The sequence below is a fragment of the Pan paniscus genome, chromosome 10 (genome assembly GCF_029289425.2).
Source record: "Pan paniscus chromosome 10, NHGRI_mPanPan1-v2.0_pri, whole genome shotgun sequence".
Lineage (NCBI taxonomy): Eukaryota > Metazoa > Chordata > Mammalia > Primates > Hominidae > Pan > Pan paniscus.
In genome coordinates, this window is record NC_073259.2 from 49369397 (window position 1) to 49393798 (window position 24402).

A 24402-nucleotide genomic window follows, 5' to 3' on the forward strand; every position below is an offset into this window, starting at 1 on the left:
CTGCTTAGTATACCACATCTGGAGGCACACTATGTCAACCTGTCCTACCACTGGTGATATTAACCTTGCTCACCGGGTCAAGTTGGTGAGCTGAAAAGTTCCTCATTATTTTTTCCTTTGGATTTTGATTAGTGTTTTATCAGGGAGAAATTCGAATTTTATTCCAATATCCTGATCCTCATCAGACCTTCACCCACCTGCCTTTACATCCCTTGACCATGCCCACCTGTATTAGATATTATTGCTTCTTAGTGACATGGATAAAATGATAAAATTGAAAATTGACACTTTTTTTACTCTTACTCTTATTCATATTCTGGTAGTATCAACAACTTGAGAATATATATTTATGTAAAAGTGTATTCCTAAAAAATGGTAACGCAAACTTTTTTTACATATTATTTCCAATGCATATCAGCATTCACCATGTAAGTCCTATTTAAATTAAATGCTATATTTTTTCTTACTGAAATGTAATTAGGTATACCGAATGAAACTCAGGGAAAATAACATCTTATTTCCATAAAGATGATTTGCCTGGCTTTTCTACCTTTCTCTTGATAGCTTTATATACAGTATTGCACGTATTGAACTGATATATCACATACGTTTATGAAAACCCGATCAGCGTATATATATGATATATTAGAGGTATATTTTGCTAAAAGGCATTTACATTCATCCTGATATGACTCTTCTGTTTATGGCTTTTCAAATTTTTTATTTCATTAAGTTATTGATAAGCAATAAGTGAAATGGAGCCTTGTTTTTTTCAATATTTATAGTTGGTTAAAATGTATGTTTTATTCATTTAAAAATAAACCTCATGTTTTCCACTAGCCAGTAACTGAAATAAATACACGACAGAATCTTTTCAATCTCCAGTTTATCAGGATTCAAGATCTGTTGCAGGAGTTTTGCTCAATCACATTAAGAAAAATTGTGCTTACTTTTAAACTCTCCATTTCTAAGTGGATTCAATAATGTAGAGTGATACGAACTGATAAATATGAAAACGGTACAAACATGCCTTGTGATGTAAAATAAAGATTGGGCAGAAGTACAGGAGTTCTACATATGAAAAGGGAAGGCTTTATACTATCATGGAGCATGTTGATTCAAGAAAATGACAAAGTGATGAAATGAGAAGTTCCTTGAGTACCTGGACTTTGTCTCTTTTTTTTTCTGTATCCTCTGTGCCTGGTGCAGCACATCTCGTATAGATGCCTAATAAATATTTGCCAACTAAATGACTGAATGAGAAGTACAGAGCATCTGCTGATATCAGGTCTTGTGGTAGCTGGCTGACTTCTTAGGTGCATGGAAGTGTTTTCCCTTCATTGCAAGGGTTAACACTTTCAGCGCCTACCCTGTGTCAGGCAGTTCCCTAAATTCCTTATATGGATTAATCTCATTAAATGCTCACTGCAATCTTGGAGGTAGGTACCATTATTATTCCTATCTTACAGACAAGGAAATGGGACCCTGAGAGATGTAGTCTCATGTCCGATATTACAATAAGTGACAGAATCAACATTTGAACCAGGCTACTTGGCGTCACAGCCCATCGTCCTAACTATTATCCTGACAAATTCTCAACTGCTTGTTTTAGAGCAGCACCATGAGCTTTCTACTTCCTTCAAAGCTCAAAAACTCTAATGACCAGATTAGCACTATTGTTTTATAGTGGTTTGAAGATAATAATAATAATCATGTATTTTTCTCTGTTGGGCATTTTTATTTATACTAACAGTTTTTAGCCAGAAATCTTTCACACAATTTACTTCTTTATTTCAGCAGCATCACCATGACCTACTGAAAAGTTGAGGCAATGTAAATAAATCATGGTCTACATTATTGGGTAACTATTTTGTCTTTTAATTTTTCAAACTGCCTCTCCATAAAAAGCTAATGGCAAAACTTGAAAGTAGGATTTCTAGCATTTTGGTGTTTCTATAATAGCTACAATTTAGGGCAAGGTTGGTTCTGTTTCCTCTAGTTAGGGATGTTCTGTAACCATTTCAATTGGGAACTCCTGAGGTAATATGCTGACTACAATCAAAATGTCGCCTCAGTGGGTGGCCTATGAATCCTGTTGCCTTCTTCCTTGGCTCTTATTTATACTGAACAACAGGGGAGGCATGATGACCCATGAAGCATGTCAGAAAACAGATGATGCAGTGTTGACAGCTTACTCTCTCCCACGTGACTTTGTTCTCTCTTTCAAATACAGTCTGCCTAGAACTTCTGTCTTCCATGCATCAATGCTTTTCCTTTATTGCTGCCCATAGTTTCAGAATATGTTACCTATAAAGCTGTTGAAAATTCCTACACAGGCCAAGCTTTATTGGCCTAAAGAATTTCTATTGATTTTTAGCATCTTAGGACAGCAAATTGTTAACGTAAGAGAAAGGTTGGAAGCCAAATGAAATACTGCATAGAATCATGGGACATTGAGGGGCTTTGAGAGTCACTTACTCACTCCAGATGGACATATCCGTAAAAGTATCATGGATCATTTTTAGGTGAAGATGAAGATGAAAAGCTACCATTTGGGGAATATTATTTTCTTCCTAAAAATTCTTTGTTCTTTGAAAGCGTGCAATTGCAGTCATCCCTTCATAGGCTTGTAAAACCACTTAGGCATCTGGAAATTGAAGAGAAGATTAGTGTATTCTCTTGGGAACTCTCTCTCTCTCTCATCTCAATTCACAATAGTATTTAATTTATGTATAGGTTGGATTTTAAGATATCGCCAAATTCCTCCCTTTAACTTCAGGCAGAGCTGACTTAAACCTCTCTAACAGATAAAACTATATCCAGAAAAGATGAATTTTATTTATTTCACAAAATTAAGAGATTGACTTGAGTATCCAAATTCAGAACTAAAATGTGCTTATTTACCATATTTTAAAGTAAAATTAAGTACATAGTAGTGTCTTATATGCCAAATGACTAAGTAATTAATGATTCCTCAATGAGCGTGTTATTCCTTTGTGGAATTAATGTGTCTGTATATTTCTATATCTTTTCATATCAGAGTGAATGTATTCTGAGGATTTGGTGATTAAATACAATTAAATTCAATTTCTATATTTTTGAACTCTACTTGACCACTAATATCTATGACAGATGGTTTCACAGGTCCAGGGATCACTTTATTCCACTTCCTCTCTGTAGATAAGTAGAATAATGTTTAAACATAATGTAGAAAGAAATTGATATTTTATTTGAGCCTCTACAAATAACTCTTGGGTAGGAGTTTCATCTTTCAATTAAAGTAAGGTGACACCCCAGTTAATAAATGCCTTGGAATAAAATGTGTTTCATAACTTAGCTATATTAAATACATCATCCCCCCTACACACCTGAAAACCCTTCAGAATAGGACCACTAGTACTTATATTTAAATGAACAAACTCTTAATTTTTCTCTCTAATATACTGATCTGTATTCTGTGGAAAAATTATGACCATTTCGGACATTAGAAGAATATAATATATTATAAAGTGGTAGTAAGATGGAAGAGTTTTGGAAAGAAGGAAAGAGTGCAGTTGACCCTTTCTCAACCTACCATACTTCAGTGAACACCAACTTGGAGAATTAGTGAAGGGTTATACTTCTTTATTTTTTTCAAATATCATTAACATCCCTTGAGTTGCAGCAGGGACTAGAGGCAGAACTGGTTTGCAGCTGCCATCAAGATTGGAGTATAATGAATCTGATCTCCAAACTGATGGTTGAGTTTTCAGGAAGTGGGATCTTACTGTATTGCACAAAGGTCATACGCATAGGTGATAAATAAGAAGTGGAAATTGGGCTGGGCACGGTGTCTCACACCTGTAGTCCCAGCACTTTGGGAGGCCAAGATGGGTGGAACACGAGGTCAGGAGATCAAGACCATCCTGGCTAACATGGCGAAACCCCATCTCTACTAAAAATATAAAAAATTAGCCAGGCATGGTGGCACGCATCTGTAGTCCCAGCTACTCGGGAGGCTGAGGCAAGAGAATCACTTGAACCCGGGAGGCAGAGGTTGCAGTGAGCCAAGATCCTGCCACTGCACTCCAGCCTGGGTGACAGAGCAAGACTCTGTCTCAAAAAAAAAAAAAAAAAAAAAAAAAAAAGTGGAAATCATTTGCAAAGTTCTTTTTTCCCCTATATGAATAGCCAACTGATCCCTCACAGTTTTTTAAACAGCTGTTTTTTTCTCTATGCATTAAAATGCCTTTGCTATAATCAGGCGACCCTATTTGTGTGAACCTGTTTCTAAACTATCTATACAGCTCTATTAGTCTACTTTTTTATTCATGTGCCATTGTTACACAATGTAATTACTATACCTTTTTAAAAATTTTAGATGTGGTAGCGTAAGTTCTCCAAATTTTGCTTTTTTCAAGATTATGTTAGATATATGTACTTGTATTTTTCACATTTCTTTATAATTCTAGAATCAGCTTAAATTTTGTTTGGAATTTCATTAAATCCATACATAAATTTGAAGGATGACTTACATATTTACAGTAGAGAACATTAATTTCTTTCAGTATTGTTTCATAGCATTCTGTAGAGTTGTTGCATATTTTCTGTTAAATTAATTCCTGGATATTTGATATTTTGATGTCATTTTAATTGGCATTATTTGAAATTTTATTTTCTGTTTGTTAGCAATACAGTTGAATCTTGCACATTGATATTTTATCCAGTGAGCCTGTTAAATTCATTTGTTAATTCTATAGTTTATTTGTAGAATATTTTGCTTTTTCTATGCACAGCCATGTTGTCCACCAATAAAAATAGTGATACTTATTTCAAATTCTTATACCTTATAGATTTGAAAATTTAGATGTAGTGAATGATTTTCTATGAAATCACATATTAGAATCCCAACTCAAAAATAGTACAGAAAATCTGAGGGAATTATTTTATTCCATCATTCCATCTAGGATGGGATGATTTTATTCCATCATTCCATCTAGGATGGGATGATTTTATTCCATCATTCCATCCAGGATGGGATGATTTTATTCCATCATTCCATCCAGGATGGGATGATTTTATTCCATCATTCCATCCAGGATGGGATGATTTTATTCCATCATTCCATCCAGGATGGGATGATTTTATTCCATCATTCCATCTAGGATGGAATTCCTAGATGGAATGATGGAATAAAAATTTGTCAAAGAATTGGATTTTTTCATCCTTTCATCCTGAAGTCATTAGACCTTAACTTTATTTTTTTAATGTTGAGTTTTTCAGACCTTCAAGGAGCGATACTTATGCTATAAAATTTGTTCCTGAGTGTGGAAAAGAAAAGAAATGCTTCTTAGTTCACTCTCTAGAGTGATCTTAATCCTGATTCCAAAATCTGAGTATGGAACAACTACATGGGCACACATACGCACACACACACACAAGTATAAGACAGTGTAAAGTATAAATAGAGACACTAACATTCTTACTAAAATTCTTCAGATGAACTCCAGAAGTGTATTTAATGTATGAAACAACAAGACTAAGGTAGGGCTTTTAAATAGTTAAATGAAGATAAATTTTCTAAGCCAAGTATTTGCTGTTATTAAAATTGTCTACTAATAAACCTACAAGAATTGACTGAAAGGTTACATTATAATTAATATGAGGGTTTAATGAGATGTTGGACATAGGAATATGTGTGTGTGGGTGTGTGTGTGTATATACACATGGAAAAGCAGTGATACCCATTGCTGATGAAATGTGTGGATGAGTCACCTGTTATACTCTTGGTGTACAATGACTTTAGTGATTAATTTGGCAGCATGATTTTCTCCATTTGCATATAACCTAGAAACTGGTAATCTACTGCCTTCTGTGTTCCTTTTAGCTGTCTCCAATTCCCATCCTATCACTTATTATTGAACCTACTCCAATCAGGCTTTGCTCTCTCTACTTCACTAAAAATTTTTTAAATCAGTGTCACCACTGATGTCCATGTTGCTAAATCCATTTTGCAATTCTGAATCCTCATTCTGTTGGACTTTGAGCATCATTTCGTTAGGTTGATTATTGGCTCCTTCCAAACACTTTCTTTACTTGGCCTTCACAGCTCACCTTCTACTGGATTTACTGCTTAGTCCATTAATGCATTCCTCCTCACACCGCTGACATCTCAATGTAGAACTGTTCCAGGGCTTGATGCTCAGACCTTTTCATTATGCAGTGTCTACTCACTTCCTAGATGATCTCATCCTAATAGCTTTAAATCGCATCTCTATGAAACAACGATTTCCTATTTTTTTCTAGTCTTGATCTTTGCCCGTGGACTCCAGATTCATGTATCCAGTGGCCCAACTGCACCTTCATTAGATATCTAAATATCTTTGGATATTTAATTTGAATATCAAACTATGCATGTTAGAAGTCAAATTTATCACTTTCCTCAAGCTTACTCTTTCTCAAACCTGAGTCTTCTCCATCTCATCTCAATAAATGGTAGCTACTTTCTTCCAGATGCTCAGGCTAAACTCCTTGAAGTGTTTCAGTATCTCTCACTTGCACATTAATCCTGAGAAAATATCTATTGCTCTCCCTTTAAAACATCTCCAGAGTTGACCCTTCTCACTACCCTAGCTTGTCCAAGCCACCACTAGCAGTAGCCTCCAAACTCATCTCCTTGCTTTAGCCCTTGCAACTCCTCATTATCCATACAGTGAGTTTCTGACACTGCAGTCAAGTTGATTATACTGAAATTCAATTCAAAGAACCATCTGGTGGCTTTCTACCTGCTGCCAAAGTTATCTTATTAGCTTCTTAGGCCCTAAATGATCTTCCTCCCTGCCTTTTATTACCTTTCTGGCCTAATTCCCTACTATTCTGTCCCTTGCTCATTCCACTCCTGCCACTTAGGCTTATTTGGTATTTGTTGAACTTAGGAGGTAGGCCACTGTCTCAGGGTGATTGTTCTCTTTCAGGGTTACACTAGACATTACTTTCTCAATGAAGCTTTCCTTGGTCATTCTATGTTAAATATCATCCCCTCATAGTCTGTATTCTCCTTTCCTACTTTAACTTTTTCCATAGATTTTTATCACCACATAACCTATGTATTTTACATATTTACTTGATTTGAGGCTGCTGTTTTTATCTCTGGTTTACTTCTATATTCCTATGTTCCTAGAACAGAGCCTAGAACAAAATAGACATTCAAAAAGTATTTGTTGAATGAATAAATGAGAAGGTAAATATAATATAAATCCCTTTGAAATGTATATGCCATTTGAACTAGCAATTTTATTTCTAATAATTTATTCTAAGAAAATAATTGTACGGATACAAAAAGAAACATGTATTAAAACATTTTTATTAAGAATGAAAACCTAGAAACTAATAGGAAATTAGATATTAAATAAATTATGATACAGCTATACTACAAAATACCACACATCCATTTAAAAGGATGTGGGTTTACTTTATTGACATGGAAAGACAAAGTTATATTCAGTTAAATGAAAAAGATTGCAAAGGATACATACAAAAATGGCCAGCCAGACCATTAATGATTTTAATTTTCTTCCTCATCCTTTTATGTATTTTCTGTAATTTTGTCTAATTGCAACCTATTATTTTATATCAGAAAAATTATATATTTATGTATATACACAACTGGCCAAGTTGTCAGGTCTTTTGCAACTAGCCATAAGCCTTCACTCTTTCTGCTTTTATTTCCTATTATTCAGAAATACTTAACGAAGCCCATGAATGGACTTTGTAGAATCTATGAAACCCTTGTAAAATTTGTGAGCCAGCCAAATTTTTTGCACATTTGCTATGTGCATTTTCAAATCATTAAAGCAGACTATACTCCCCAGTGGGTCCCCAACCTTACAACAGTATGCTTTTATGACCATCCTTGATGCAATAGGGAAGGCTCATGTTCCTTGAGCCTGCCACTTCTTTGAACCCTTTCTCTCCATGTCTTTCTCTAATTTCTACCTGTTTGGTTTCAGTCACAACTGAGATGAGATAATGAGAAAGCTAAGCATTAAGCAGGTACTACCCTTTATCCAATGGCTTGTTCTAACTCCCTAACTCTTTTGGCTACCCCTACCGCACTTATTATCAGTGCTTTATTATACCCTTTCCTTCTTTTTTTAATACCTGTTCTTAATATTCACATAGGACCTTTTGAAAATCGATGTTTTAAAAATATATGCAATGCCACTTAATTCTTATCTCCAGAATCATAGCTCCAAGTGTTCTTTCTTAGGATTTGTTTGTGTTTTGCTGGCCTCATCATTAAGAATAATAAATTACCTGTAATTTACAAGTGGTCATTTTTTCCTTGTATTTTATATTAAGCTCAGTTATGTAGGGTAATAAGATAGGTTGTTATTCAAGCCATCATGTTGGATGCTAGGGCTTCAATTATGAATTAATTCAATTTGCTACTGATCTTATCTCTTGGTGATACAATTTTGGCTCCTAGCTATATTATTCATGAAAAAGTTTTGTTATCCTCAATGATTTGGCTGCATTACTTTTCTTGTAACAAAACTTTTATAGTAGTGTTATTATTAGTTTTGAAACAGCTATACCTAATTTTCACTTAATAATGTGTTTATTACTGAGGGTCTTTAAGCTACAGAGTTGTTTGGCCTTGTTTATTGACAGATTCTCAGTACCATAGTAAATATTTGTTGGAATAACTAAACTAAAAGTTATTATTAAGAAACCTCTTTTCTTTAGGGTTTAATGTAAGAAAAATTATTTAAAATTAAAAACGAAATGGTCTGTGTCAGGAAGTTCTGATTGTTGGTCACTGGATATATTCAAACTAGATAATCATGTTGACAGGAATATCATAGATGAGATTTAAGCACCATTAGTTAGGTAGATTCTTGTTAAAACACTTTCTGTCCATGAAATTCATACTTAGTTAAGTTAAAACCCATCCTGAAATTTTGCTGATATTTTAATAGAATGTATAATTGTATCATAGGAAATGCAAGTCATAATAATGACATATATGGAGTGCTTACTCTTTACTAAGAATTGTGCAAAGTAAGCACTTACAACTTTTAGTTCATTTAATTGTTAAAATAATCAGAAATTTACAACTCTTATTATCCTCTTTGGTTGGGGAGGGGGGAAACTGAGGCTTAGAGAGAATTTTTAACTTGCCTGTTATCACAGTTAGTAAACTGTGGAGACAGGATTAAGAGACTCTGAGTCCTCTTAAATTGCTGCATTATACTGTCTTCCAAATGAACAAATACCATTAGAATAAATGAATTAACAAAAATATCAGAAAAAATATTTCTAATAAGGGATGCTAGAAAATGCACCCTTTTCTACTTGCTCTCCCATCTCCCTTAACATGTGAGGGAATCACTGGAAGTGGCAAGATGAAACAGCCAATTTTCTATAATAAATGAGGAAAGCCACCTAACTCACAATAATTTTGGCTCTACCACTGTAGTTCACTCTTTATATTTCATTATACTAGAGTCCCCACATACCAGTGATATCCACTAGTTGGATTAATACACTAGAGTGGATTAATCTGTTTTTGCCTTGTTTATTTCCTGGCTTCTGCATTCTTGCACTTAAAAAACATATTCAAATTGCTCGTTATTCACAGAATCAGCCTTAAGAATCTGGACCTTATAAATGATGCCTAATTGGGATTATTGACCAATAATAAAAATAGTTACCATTTACTGAGTGCTTGCTATGTTTCAGGCATCTTGCTTAGTGTGGATTATCACATTGAATCCTTCTTGAACAGGTGAGGAAACTGAAGCATTGAGAGGTTAGATGATCTACCTAGGTCACAGGTAGTAGTGAGAGGCTGAGCTGTATTTTCAATTCCAAAGCCTGTGCATGTAACTACTTTGCAATTGTACCATCCATAAGCTACACTGATAATATATTTGGCACTAGAAGTACATGTGGCTTCTCTTTAGGTGACTAATTTATATCTGGGCTGTAGCTTAATGTACTGAGATGATCTGATCATTTTCCTATTTAGGCTTAATTTAAGGCAGCAGAAAAAATTCTCATTTCATGTTGTGTGCAACCTTTTTGTCATATGAGACATGACCCTATTTTTATCCTTTGATCTTGAGTGATGAAGGAGGTTGTTAAAATGAATGATGCCCTGCCACCGTTGCCTATTTCTCGGAAACCTAATCTTAAATTAGTTTATGTTTCTGCCAATGCAAAGGATATTTGAATAACAAGGGCATAAATTACTATAAAAGGTGAACTTTATTTCTGATTCCAGCTAACTCTCAAAATTCTGAATAACAAATCAGGGAGACAAGATATGTTCAAGTGTGACAAATTATCTTCCTGGGATTTATAATGTGATTTTCAATTTAGGGTAGTAAATGCTCATTAATGACAGAAGGGAAAATAAAGGATAATAAAAATAAGATTAAAAATTACTCATAGTTCTATCACTCAAACAATTGTGTTTAAAATGTTGGTACATTTTATTCCAATTATGTATTTTCCCAGTAGTCATAATTTTAATGTGTTGTTTAGAACTCTTGGTTGAAAGGTGATCTGGGGAGGTTGCAGATGGGAGGGCAGTTTACAGAACTAATGGGAGGCTATGATGCCAGAATTAGAGCTAGGAAATAACGAGAGGTACCCTGATGGGTCAGCAAACAGGAAGCAAAATGCACAGTGACCTTAGCATAACTGACCGGGGTGCTGGTGCCGCCAGCATAGGGAGGTACTACCTGCTCCTCCCTTCCTTGCTGCGCTGCATCAGATTCTGTCTCAGGAAAGCATGTTTGTTGGAAGGGTGTGTCATGGTCTTGCCTCCAATTGTACCAAGAGAAGACAGAGGGAAGACATGAGCCCTTTCCTTTTTGAAATGGAAATGATAGCTGACATCTACTACTTTTCATGAGTATTTTGTATGTACTGAGTATTGTTCTGAGTGCTTTCTTAAGTCATCTCATTCAAATCCTCACAAAAATCCAATGAGGCAAGTACTATCATACAGTGGATTAACCAGATGAAACACATAGGGGTGAAGTAGCTTACTATTACTAGGAGGGGTGCCTGAATGTGAACCCAGTGATCTGGCTTTAGGGTTAGATGTTCAACCATCCTGCTGTGCCGAGCCTTGGTAGGGAGGCAGGAAGGGGACAACGGGGGGAGCCAGGGCTGTGTCCTACTGAGACTCCATCCAGTGGGGAACAGTGGATTTCCTGAAGTGAATATGACTGTTTTTAGAAAAATGATTGATCAAAGTATGCCCAGTGTTCATTATAAAAACTTACAACTATACAATTATCATATTTTCAGGTAGTTTCCTGTATTCATATGATTTTGTGCATTTTAATGGTGACTGATTTTGAAGACATTCTGTTTCAAAAATATCAGAATTGAATTATGGATTGATTCCTTTTGACATATCTTCCTTTCTATTAATGATAGCTAATGTTATTGAGTACTAACCATGTGTCAGGTACACGTCTAAGTATTTTATATCATTACTTATTTTTCTCTTCACAATTTTTTGATGGATTACTTATCTATTTTAAAAAACCTGAGTGAATTATGCTAATGAAAATTTAACTTTTGCTGAAGTAATTTAACTCCTTAATGGCTGTTATTGTTTGTAGGGTGTTGTATCACCCTCACTGTTACTAAAGGCTACTTTTAGTGGCTTAGGTTTAGGAATTCAATACAGGTGTTATTTCTAATAATTTCTAAAAGTGGGGACATGATAGCAACAATTGGGTTCTTGCCTCATTATGTTGAGAACTGACAGGTATTTAGCAATGGGATGATGCGTTTGCTGATGTTATTGTTTAAAAATGCAAATACACTTTATTATTATAGAACTCATTAGTTGATTAAATAATGAATACTCGTTGTTGAACAAGAAGATAAAAGGGACTCTCTGGCTGGTGTCTTTTGGATAAAAAAAGCAAACAAGTTGGTATTTTATTCATTCTTTGTAGTTTGTAAATAATTTATATTCTTGACTGGTGGTTTACCTTTTTCTTTTTTATCTTAAAATATCAATTTACTTCATACATATGTTATATATGTACGGACACACACATACACATACAGAGTTTTGTTAAACAAAATGTGATTATACACAGCCTTTTTGTTTACTTAATAGTACACTATGGTATTGTTTCATGTCAGAGCCTCATTCTTTTGTAGAGTGGCATAGTGTTCTAGAATATGGATGTATTACATTTTCTATATGAATGAATAATTGGCATTTTATCAGTTTTTCACTATTTTAAATAAATCTGTGAGCACCTTCTACATATGTCATTGCCAATTTGTGCTATTATTTGAGTAGGATAGATTTTTAGATTCGGAATCGCTCATTTAAAGAGTATGCACATTTAAGGTGTTGGTAGTTTCACCAAGCTGCCTTTCAAAAAAGCTCTTGTCAATTTATGTTGCTGCAAATCATGTATCAGAGCGCATATTTCCCCACATTATGATTGACACTGCATATTATTAATCTGCTTAATTTTTGCTAATCTGATTGGCAGATCTATACGTCAATAAGAAAAATCCATCTAGTTGATTTTTCTTATTGACTTATAGGTGCACTTCATATATTGTGGATATTAACCTGTGATGTATTATGCATTTTATTTTGTCTTATAGAATGTCATTGGTTGTTTATTTATGGTGTCTTTTCCATTGAAAAAGATTTAATTTTTATGTAGTTAAAATGTAAAGTTAATCTGTGTTTTGCTTTATGGCTTCTTTTTTATTCCAGTTTCTTTTCTCTTTCAATTTTGGCTAATTTCCCTTTTTTACAAGATTATCCGCAGCAGCATACAAGCATGTATAGTATTTCTCACCAGTAACAATGAAGAAAAAATCTCTTGACATGTTTCTCAGCATTTACCTTCCCATTTCTTTCAAAGCATCTCCATTTATTGTCTGTTTCTTCTCTTTGCCATTCTCTCTTGAACCTTCTTCAAGCCAGCTTTCTCCCCTAAAAAGTTTTCTGAAATAGCTTTAGGGTCCCCTAAAAAGTTTTCTGAAATAGCATAATCTCTGAATTTTGCTAAATCCATAGATTAATTCTTCATCTTACTTGACCTGTCAATGGCATTTCATACAGTTGATTACTCCCTCTTTTTTGAGGCACCATCCTCATCACCAGGCTTTTGAGACACCACTCTCACTTTTTTCTTCTCTAGTCTCCCTGGCCACACTGGTTTCCTTTGCTGCTTGCTCAAAATGTCAAAGTGCCTTTTTTTTTTTTGTCTGTAATAATTCCCTAGGGAATCCCTATGCCTTCCTGGCTTTCAGTGTGGTCTATATGCCTGTTACCCCCATATTCCCATGCCCATATGGACCTCTGTTCACCTCAGACTTATAAATCTAGCTGTCCTTTCTATATGTCCTCTTGAATGTTCATTAGGTACCTTAAATATAACATATCTACATTTAAATACTTGATTCACCTTATCTAAACTTACTCTTCTTATAGTCTCCATCTCAATCAGTGGCACCTCTTGTCTTCTATTTGCTCAAGTACAAAACATTAGAGTCAAAAGCTCCAGCTCCACTATTTTTTTTTTAGTTTTGTTTTTCAAAACTCCATATCAGCAAGTTCTATCAGCTCTATTTTCCAAATATAAGCAAAATTAAACCACTTCCCACCAATCTACCTCTACTACTGTGGTCCAAGACACCATCACGTCTCCTATGAATTATTGCAGGAGCGCTATACCGAGCAGTATACACTGTACTCTATTTATAGTCTTTTATGCCTCAGCCCCCTCCTAGGCTTCCCCCCAAGTTCCCAAAGTCCATTGTATTATTCTTATGCCTTTGTGTCCTTATGGCTTATCTCCCACATATCAGTGAGAACATAGGATGTTTGGTTTTCCATTCCTGAGTTACTTCACTTAGAATAATAGTCTCCAATCTCATCCAGGTCACTGCAAATGCCATTAATTCATTCCTTTTTATGGCTGAGTATTATTCTATCATATATATATATATGATAGAATACTATATATATATATGTGTGTGTGTGTGTGTGTGTGTGTGTGTGTGTATATATATATACTTGAACTTTCTTCTTGGTGTCTATCTCCTTTCTTAGGTCATTAGTAATTGTTTTGTAAATTTGGGAGCTCCAGTGTTAGGTGCATATATGTTCAGGATTGTGATATTTTCCTTTTGGACAAGGCCTTTTACCATTATATAATGTCCCTTTTTGTCTCTTAACTGCTGTTGCTTTAAAGTTTGTTTTTTCTGATAGAAGAATAGCTACCCTTGCTGGCTTTTTGTGTCCATTTGCATGAAATGCCTTTTTCCATGCCTTTACTTTAAGTTTATGTGAGTCCTTACGTCTTAGGTGAGTCTCCTGAAGGCAGCAGAGAGTTGGTTGGTGAGTTCTTATCCATTCTACGGTTCTGTATCTCTTATGTGGAGCATTTAGGTCATTTACATTCAATGTTAGTATTGAAATGTGAGGTGCCGTTGCATTCATCGTGTTCTTTGTTGCGTGTGTACTTTGGCTTTTTTTGTTGTTGTTGTTATTTTGTTTTTGCTTTTTACATTGTATTTTTGTTTTATAGGTCCTCTGTGATTTATGCTTTAAAGAGGTTCTGTTTTGATGTGTTTCCAGTATTTGTTTCAAAATTTAGAGCTCCTTTTAGCAGTACTTGTAGTGTTGGCTTGGTAGTGATGAATTCTCTCAGCATTTCTTGGTCTCAAAAACACTGTATCTTTCCTTCATATATGATGCTTAGTTTCACCAGATACAAAATTCTTGGCTGATAATTGTTTTGTTTGAGGAGGCTGAAGATAGGGTCCCAGTCCCTTCTACCTTGTAGAGTTTCTGCTGAGAAATTTGCTGTTAATCTGATAGGTTTTCCTTTATAGGTTACCTGGTGCTTTTGTCTCACAGCTCTTAAGATTCTTTCCTTCATCTTAACTTTAGATAACCTGATGATAATGTGCCTAGGCGATGATCTTTTTATGATGAATTTCCCAGGTGTTCTTTGAGCTTTTTGTATTTGGATGTCTAGGTCTCCAGCAAGGCCAGGGAAGTTTTCCTCAATTATTCCCCCAAATATGTTTTCCAAGCTTTTAGAATTATCTTCTTCCTCAAGAACACCAACTATTCTTAGGTTTGGTCATTTAACATAATCCCAGACTTCTTGGAGGCTTTGTTCATATTTTCTCATTCTTCTTTCTTTGTCTTTGTTGGACTGGGTTAATTCAAAGACCTTGTCTTTGAGCTCTGAATTTCTTTCTTCTACTTGTTCAGTTCTATTGCTGATACTTTCCAAAGCACTTTGTATTTCTATAAATGCATCCAATGTTTCCTGAAGTTTTGATTGTTTTTTCTTTATGCTATCTATTTCCTTGACTATTTCTCCCTTCACTTCTTATATCTTTTTTTTGGATTTCCTTGCATTGGGCTTTGTCTTTCTCTGGTGTCTCCCTGATTAGCTTAATAACTAACCTCCTGAATTCTTTTTCAGGTAAATCAGGGATTTCTTCTTGGTTTGGATCCATTGCCGGTGAACTAGTATGATTTTTGGGGGGTGTTAAAGAGCCTTATTTTCTCATGTTACCAGAGCTGGTTTTCTGGTGCCTTCTCATTTGGGTAGGCTCTGTCAGAGGGAAGGTCTAGGGCTGAATCCTGCTGTTCAGATTCTTTTTCCCACAGGGTATTCCTTTGATGTAATACTCTACCCCTTTTCCTATGGATGTGTCTTCCTGTGAAGCTGCAGTGATTGTTATCTCTTCTGGGTCTAGCCACCCAGCAAGTCTACCCAGCTCTGAGCTGGTACTGGTACTGGGGATTGTCTGCACAGAGTCCCGTGATGTGAATCGTCTATGGGTCTCTCAGCTGTGGATACCAGCACCTATTCCAGTGGAGGTGGCAGTGAGGATTCTTAGCTTTGGTGGTTTAATGCTCTATTTTTGTGCTGGTTGGACTCCTGCTGGGAGGTGGCACTTTCCAGAGAGCATCAGCTGTGGTAGTACCCAGCAGTGGGCAGGACCCTAGAACTCCCAAGAGTATATGTCCTTTGTCTTCAGCTACCAGGGTGAGTAGGGAAGGACCATCAGGTGGGGGCAGGGCTAGGCATGTCTGAGCTCAGACTCTCCTTGGGCAGGTTGCTGTGGGGATTGGGGGTGAGGTTCCCACGTCAATGGAGTTGCGAACCTAGGAGGATTATGGCTGCCTCTGCTGAGTCATGAAGGTTGTTAGGGAAGTGGGGGAAAGCTGGCAGTCACAGGCCTCACCGAACTGCCACGCAATTCAAAGGGGCGGTCTTACTCCCCCTGTGCCCTGCCCCAACAGCCCCGAGTCTGTTTCCAGGTGGTGGGTGAGCTAGACTTAAGAACTTGCTCCAGGCTACCCACCTCCCAGCTGCAAAAGAACAGAGCTTTGGTTCTTTCCCCACCTATGGAGTCTGCACACCAGATTTGTGCCTTCCCCCAAGTTCTGGCCAGGAGGCTTCTCGCCCAGCTTAAATTGTTACAAAGTTCAGTTGGAGATTTCCTTCTGCCTTTGACATCTTCCCCCATGCCTCTGGGCACCCTCCCAAAGGATCCCTGTGGTGCTAGGCTGGAATGGCCTTCTTGGAGACTCAGTGAGCTCCCAGGGCCTTTCCCTCTGCTTCCTCTACGCTTGTATTTGACTAGGCTCTCTAGATTGACTCAGCTCCAGGTAAGTTTGGAAACTTCTCCCTCAAACAGACGTTCAGTTTCCCCAGTGTGAGTGTGTGTTTGGGAGAAGAGGATCTCCCTTTTCCATTTCCACAGTTGGAGCACTCAGTGTTTGGAGTGTCTCCGGTGTCCTGCAGGAGCAATCTGCTTCCTTCAGAGGGTCCGTGGGGTGGGTCCTTTCAGAATTCCTGGTTTATTCTTGCAGTCGATCTGGAGCTAAAATTCATCATGCAAGCCTCCACACACTGCTCTGTCCATCTGAGTTGGAGCTGCAATCTAGTCCTGCCTCCCATCGCCATAATGATACCATTCTCCCCATGTTCTTTTTTTTAATTGCTGAGTTTTGAGAGTTATTTTATATTCTAGATAGTAGTCCTTTGTCAGATATTTGATTTGTAAATATTTTCTTCCAAACTGTAGCATGTCTTTTCATCTTTTCACAGGGTCTTAAAATGCACAAAAGTTTCCCTTTCTGATGGTGTCCAGTTTATCAATTTTTACCTTTTATGGATAGTGCTTTTGATGTCAACTCTAAGAACTCATTGTGTAGACTTAAATCCCTAACATTTCATCCTTTTTTTATCCTAAAAGTCTTACATTTTAGATTTTATATTTAAGTTTGTGATCCATGTTGAGATAATTTTTGCATGAGGTGTGAGACTGAAGTTAAAATTTTTTTTTCCCTTAACATTTGGATGTTCAGTTGCTTCAGCACCATTTGTTGAAAAAGCTATATTTTTCTCCATTGGATTACCTTTGCTCTTTTGTAAAAAAATCAGTTGGTCATATTTGTGTGGGTATATTCTTGATTCTCTGTCCATATGAGATATGTGACTATCCCTCTGCCCATACTACACAGTATTGATTACTGTACTGTATAAAGTCTTTGAATTGGGTAGATTGATTCTTTCTACTTTATTCCTTCTTCAAAACTATTTCAGCTATTCTGATTTGAATAGCCTAAATGTCCTTCCATATAAATTTTAATGTAATTTTTTTGCCTTTCCGTGTAAATTTTAGGATAATGTTGTCTACAGCTAAATTTTTTGCCATTATTTTGATAGGAATTATATTAAACATTTATATCACACTGGGGAGAATTGACTTCTTTACTGTATTGAGTCTTCCAATTTATGCATATGGTATATTTATTCATAATTTAGATCTTTGATTTCTTTCATCAGTGTTATGTTGTTTTCAGTATATAATACCTGTTTATGTTTTGTTAGATTTACACCTAAGTAGTTTTAAATTTTCTGTGTAATTGTAAATTATATTGTATTTTTAATTTTGGTATCCATGTGTTTATTGCTAGCATGTAGAAATATAATTATTTTTATATGTCATATTATATCCTATGACCCTGCCAAATTAACTTATTAGTTCTGATAGTTTTTTTTATACTTTAAATTCTGGGATACATATGCAGAACATGCAGGTTTGTTACATAGGTATACATGTGCCATGGTTGTTTACTGCACCCATCAACCCATCATCTAGGTTTTAAGCCCCGCATGCATTAGGTATTTGTCCTAATGCTCTCCCTCATCTTGCCCCCTCCCCATGACAGGCCCCGATACGTGATGTTCTCCTCTCTGTGTCCATGTGTTCTCATTGTTCAACTCCCACTTATGAGTGAGACAATGCAGTGTTTGGTTTTCTCTTCCTGTGTTAGTTTGCTGGGAATGATGGTTTCCAGCTTCATCCATGTCCCTGCAAAGGACAAGAACTCATCCTTTTTTATGGCTGCCTAGTAATCCATGGTGTATATATGCCACATTTTCTTTATCCAGTCTATCATTGATGGGCATTCAGGTTGGTTCCAAGTCTTTGCTATTGTAAATAGTGCTGCAGTAAACATACATGTACATGTGTCTTTATAGTAGAATGCTTTATAATCCTTTGGGTATATAACCAGTAATGGGATTGCTGTGTCAAAAGGTATTTCTGGTTCTAGATCCTTGAGGAATTGCCACACTGTCTTCCACAAAGGTTGCAGTAATTTACATTCCCATCAACAATGTAAAATTGTTCCTATTTCTCCACATCCCCTCCAGAATCTGTTGTTTCCAGACTTTTTAATGATCGCCATTCTAACTGGCATGAGATGGTATCTCATTGTGTTTTTCATTTTCGTTTTTCTAATGACCAGTAATATGAACTTTTTTTCATATGTTTGTTGGCTGCATAAATGTCTTCTTTTGAAAAGTGTCTGTTAGTCTTTGCCCACTTTTTGATGGGGCTGTTTGTTTTTTTTCTTGTAAATTTATTTAAGGTCCTTCCAGATTCTGGATATTAGCCCTTTGTCAGATGGATAGAATGCCAAAATTTTCTCCCATTCTGTAGGTTGCCTGTTCACTCTGATGATAGTTTCTTTGGCTGTGCAGAAGGTCTTTAGTTTAATTAGATTCCATTTGTCAACTGTGGCTTTTGTTGCCATTGCTTTTGGTGTTTTAGTCATGAAGTCTTTGCCCATGCCTATGTCCTGAATGGTTTTGCCTAGGTTTTCTTCTAGGGTTTTTATGGTTTTGGGTTTTACATTTATGTCTTTAATCCATTGTGAGTTAATTTTTGCATAAGGTGTAAGGAAGGGATCCAGTTTCAGTTTTCTGCATATGGCTAGCCAGTTTTTCCAGCACCATTTATTAAATAGGGAATCCTTTCCCTATTGCTTGTTTTTGTCAGGTTTGTCAAAGATTAGATGGTTGTAGATGTGTGGTGTTATTTCTGAGGCCTCTGTTCTGTTTCACTGGACTATATATCTGTTTTGGTATCAGTACCATGCTGTTTTGGTTACTGTAGCCTGTAGTATAGTTTGAAGTCAGGTGGCATGATGCCTCCAGCTTTGTTCTTTTTGCTTAAGATTGTCTTGTCCATATGGGCTCTTTTTTGGTTCCATATGAAATTTAAAGTAGTTTTTTTCTAATTCTGTGAAGAAAAGTCAATGGTAGCTTGATGGGGATAGCACTGAATCTATACATTACTTTGGGCAGTATGGCCATTTTCATGATATTGATTCTTCCTATCCATGAGCATGAATGTTTTTCCGTTTGTTTGTGTCCTCTCTTATTTCCAGCATTGGTTTGTAGTTCTTCTTGAAGAGGTCCTTCGCATCCCTTGTAAGTTGTATTCCTAGGTATTTTATTCTCTTTGTAGCAATTGTGAATGGAAGTTCACTCATGGTTTGGCTCTGTGTTTCTGTTATTGGTGTATAGGAATGCTTGTGATCTTTGCACATTGATTTTGTATTCTGAGACTTTACTGAAGATGCTTATCAGCTTAAGGAGGTTTGGGGCCGAGATGACGGGGTTTTCTAAATATATAATCATGTCATCTGCAAACAAAACAATTTGCCTTCCTTTCTTCCTATTTGAATACACTTTATTTCTTCCTCTTGCCTGATTGCCTTGGCCAGAACTTCCAATACTGTGTTGAATAAGAGTTGTGAGAGAGGGCATCCTTGTCTTGTGCCGGTTTTCAAAGGGAATGCTTCCAGCTTTTGCCCATTCAATATGATGTTGGCTATGGGTTTGTCATAAATAGTTCTTATTATTTTGAGATAACGTTCCATCCATACCTAGTTTATTGAGTGTTTTTAGCATGAAGGGGTGTTGAATTTTATCGAAGCCCTTTTCTGCATCTTTTGAGATAATCGTATGTTTTTTTGTCACTGGTTCTGTTTATGTGATGGATTCCATTTATTGATATGCATATGTTGAACCAGCCTTGCATCGCAGGGATGAAGCCGACTTGATCGTGGTGGATAAGCTTTTGGATGTGCTGCTGGATTTGGTTTGTCAGTATTTTATTGAGGATTTTTACATGGATGTTGATCAGGGATATTGGCCTGAAATTTTCTTTTTTTATTGTGTCTCTGCCAGGTTTTGGCATTAGGATGATGCTGGCCTCATAAAATGAGTTAGGGAGGAGTCCTTCTTTTCCTTTTGTTTGGAACAGTTTCAGAAGGAATGGTACCAACTCCTCTAGATTTATTGAGATTTTCTATGTAGGCAATCATGTAATCTGCCAAGATTGACTTTCTAACTTCTTCCTTTCTATTCTGTATTCTTTTTCTTTTCTTTCCTTTCTTTTTCTTTTCCTTTTTCTTTTCTTTTCTCTTCTTATTGCACTGACCAGAGCTTTCAGCACTATGTTGAATAAGAATGGTGGGAACGAGAGGTTTGCCTTGTTCTGATGTTAGGGAGAAAGCATCTGGTCTTTCACCATTGAGTATGATGTTAACTGTAGTTTATTTATAGTTGCTTTTTATTAGGTTGAGACAGTTCTCCTCTGTTCTTACTTTTCTGAGAGTTTCATCTTTAATTGGTGCTGAATTTTGTCAAATGCTTTTTCTGCATAAGTCAATATGATAAAATAATTTTCATTCCTTTGTTAGTCAGTATAATGGATTGATTTTCAAATATTGAACCAGACTGGCATCCCTGGAATAAACCCCACTTGATTATGGTATATCATTGCTTTTATATATTGCTGAATTATATTTGTTGACATTTTGTTAACAGTTTTTATGTATATACTCAGGGAGCATATTGTCTTTGGTTTTACATTTTGTACTATCTTTATCTGTTTTTTGGTGTCAGGGCAATATAAACTACGTAAAATGAATTTAGTAGTTTTTCTCTCTGTTACTTTCTGGAAGCGATTGTGTAGAATTCATATGACTTCTTTTATTATGTGAGAAAATTCTGCAATGAAACTTCTGGGCCTGGAGATTTCATTTTTTGGAGTTTTAAATTTATGAATTCACTTTTCTTAAAAATTATAGGAGTATACAAGTAATCTGTTTCATATTCTGTAAGTTGTGTTTTTGAAGAATTAGTTCATTTTGTGTCATTTGTCAAACTTTTTGTCTAGAGTTTAGTATTCCCATATTAACCTTTCAATATCTGCAGGGTCTGTAATGAAATCTCCTGTTTATCTCTTAATATTGATATCTTTTCTCTTTTTTCTTTGTTAGTTCATTAATTTTATTGAACTGTTCAAAGAACCAGCTTGTGGTTCATTGATTTTTCTCTGTTTTTTAAAATTGTATTGATTTCTGCTCTTTATTAATTCCTTACTTCTACTTGATTTGTGTTTATTTTGCCCTTCCTTTTCTTTGCTCTTGAGGTGGGAGCTTATTGATTTGGTACTTATCTTCTTTTCTAATATATGCATTTAGTGCTATAAATTTCTCTCTCAAGTATTGCTTTACCTGTTTTTTTGGCAATTTTTGATATTTAATTTTAATTTTAATTTATTTTATGTATTTTTAAAAATTTCCCTGAGCCTTCCTCTTTGACCTGTGGATTATTTAGAAATATATTTAGTTTCAAAACATTTGGAGATTGTCTGGTTATTGATTTTCAGTGTGATTCTGTTGTGGTTGGAAAGCACACTCTAAGTGATTTAAATTTTTTAAAATGTTGTTTTGTTGAGGTTTATTTTATGGCTCAAGATATGGTCTGCCTTGGTATATATCCCTTGGGAACTTGAAGGGAATGTGTATTCTGTTGTTGTTGAGTGGCATGTTCTATAAATGTTGAGTGGATCCTGTTGGTTGATGGTATTTTTGAGTTATATATTCTTGACATTTTGGCTAGTTGTTCAAATAATTGTTGAAACAGGGGTGTTGACGTCTCCAACTGTAATTGTGGATTTCACCATGTATTCTTTCAATTCTATCAGTTTTTGCTTCACATATTTTGCAGCTCTGTGTTTTTGGTAATACACATTGAGAATTGCTATGTCTTCTTAATGGATTGATTTTTTTCATCATTTTTATAGCATTTCTGTTTGTCTTTGGTATTTTTTGGCTCTGAAATATATTTTTCTGAAATTAATATAGCCATTTCTGCTTTCCTTTGATTAATAGTTTCAATATATATTATTTTCTATTTGTTTACTTTCAAACTGCCTAGACTGTTATATTTGAAGTGAGTTTCTTACTGACAGAATATGGTCATGGTTTTTAATCCCTTCTGCTAATCTCTTTCTTTTAATTGATGCATGTAAACTATTTACTTTTAATAAAATTATATGCTTGAGTTTAAGTCTGCCACTTTATTTTTTATTTTATGTTTGTTCTCTCTGTTTTATTTTTCTGTTTTTTTTCTTACCATGGGTTACTTGTTTTACAATTTCATTTTATCTGTATGTTTATGAGTGTGTCTCTTTGTATAGCTTTGTAAGTGGCTGCTGTAGGTATTCCATTATATATACATAACTTATAACTGATTGCTCGTATAGTCATTTTACCAGTTTGAGTGATGTATAGAAATTTTAGCTGTCTTTACGTTTCTTTACCCTCACTCATTTATAACATAAATTCTTTAAATATTGTTTAACATACATTTAGGACACAGACTCTTTTGCTTCAATTTTGAGCTGTTGCTTCAGTTGTCAAACATACTTTAGAAAAGAGGAGAAGGAAAGCTTATTGTATTTACCCATTTTTCTTTTTTACATACTATGTTCTTTCTACCTTCCTGATGTTCCAAAGCTTTTTATTTTATATTTTTCTTTCTGTTTAGAGGTCATTATTTTGCTGTTCTTTTAAAATAGGTCTTCTCATGATAAATTCTCTTAGTTTTTCTTTATCTGAGAATGTCTTGATTTCTCCTCATTCCTGAAGGATGTTTTTGCTGGGTATAAAATTCTACATGTACAGCTCTTTTTGCTTTTGTCACATGAAAAATATTTTACCACTTCTTTATGGCTCCCATGGTTTCTACTGAGAAACACACTGTCACTCTAATTTTTCCTTGTACTTAATGTGCAAGATTTTCTCTGTCTACTTTCAAATTTTTTCTTTGTTTTTAGTTTTCAGAAGATTAATTATGATATGGCTTGATAGGAAGTTGAAAATTGTTTTGAGTTTATCTTGTTTAGGGTTTCCTTAGATTCTTGAATCTGTGAGTTTATATCTCTTGCCAAATTTGGGAGGTAGCTCGCCTCCTTTCTCCTCTCTTTCTTGGATGCTAGTGATACAAATGTTAGATCTTTTGTTATAATCTCACAGCTCTTTAAGACTGTTCAACTTTTTTTTCAGTCTATCTTCTATTTGTCACATTGGATGCTTTTTTTTCTGTCTTCCAGATAACTGATTCTTTTCACAGTCACTTCCATTCTGCTGTTTAGCTTTATCCACTGAGCTTTCATTTCCATTATTGTATTTTTTTGGTTCTGAAGTTTCTATTTGGTTTAAAATTTTTTTTCCCATTTTTCTTTTTCTTTATTGAAACTTTCTATTTTTTTCATTTAAGTCTTTTCATAATTGTTTTTGTCAGTGCTGCTGTAAAATATTTGTTTGGTAATTCTAACATCCTTATCATTTTAGTCTTGATATCTGTTCTTTTTCTTTTTACAATCAGTTGGAGATTTCTTTGGTTCTTGGTATAACGAATGATTTTTTACTGAAACCTGGACATGTTTGTATCATGTTCTGAGACTTGAATCTTATTTAACCTGCCTGTTTTAGCCAGCTTTCTCTGACACTGCTTTGGCAGGGGAAGGGAGGGTGCCATCTTGTTACTGCCAGGTGGAGGTAGAAGTCTAGATTCCCCACTTGCCTTTGTTGACAGTTGAGGGAGAAGCTTCTTTTATTTCTGAGTTGGGGGAAGTTTCAGCTTGCTATATGGTTTCTGCTGGCACTGTGGCGGGGTGGTTTCATTAGTGCTGGATGACTATAAAACTCCTGACTCCTTAGTAGGCTTCCTT

The 24402-nt window shown here is 35.4% G+C and overlaps 1 protein-coding gene across 5 annotated transcripts in view; it reads left to right on the forward strand.

Annotated features, from left to right (window-relative positions):
- NELL2 (neural EGFL like 2) overlaps window positions 1-24402 on the forward strand; it is a 406132-nt gene that overhangs the window by 110518 nt on the left and 271212 nt on the right. The gene's annotated exons all lie outside the window — the stretch shown is intronic.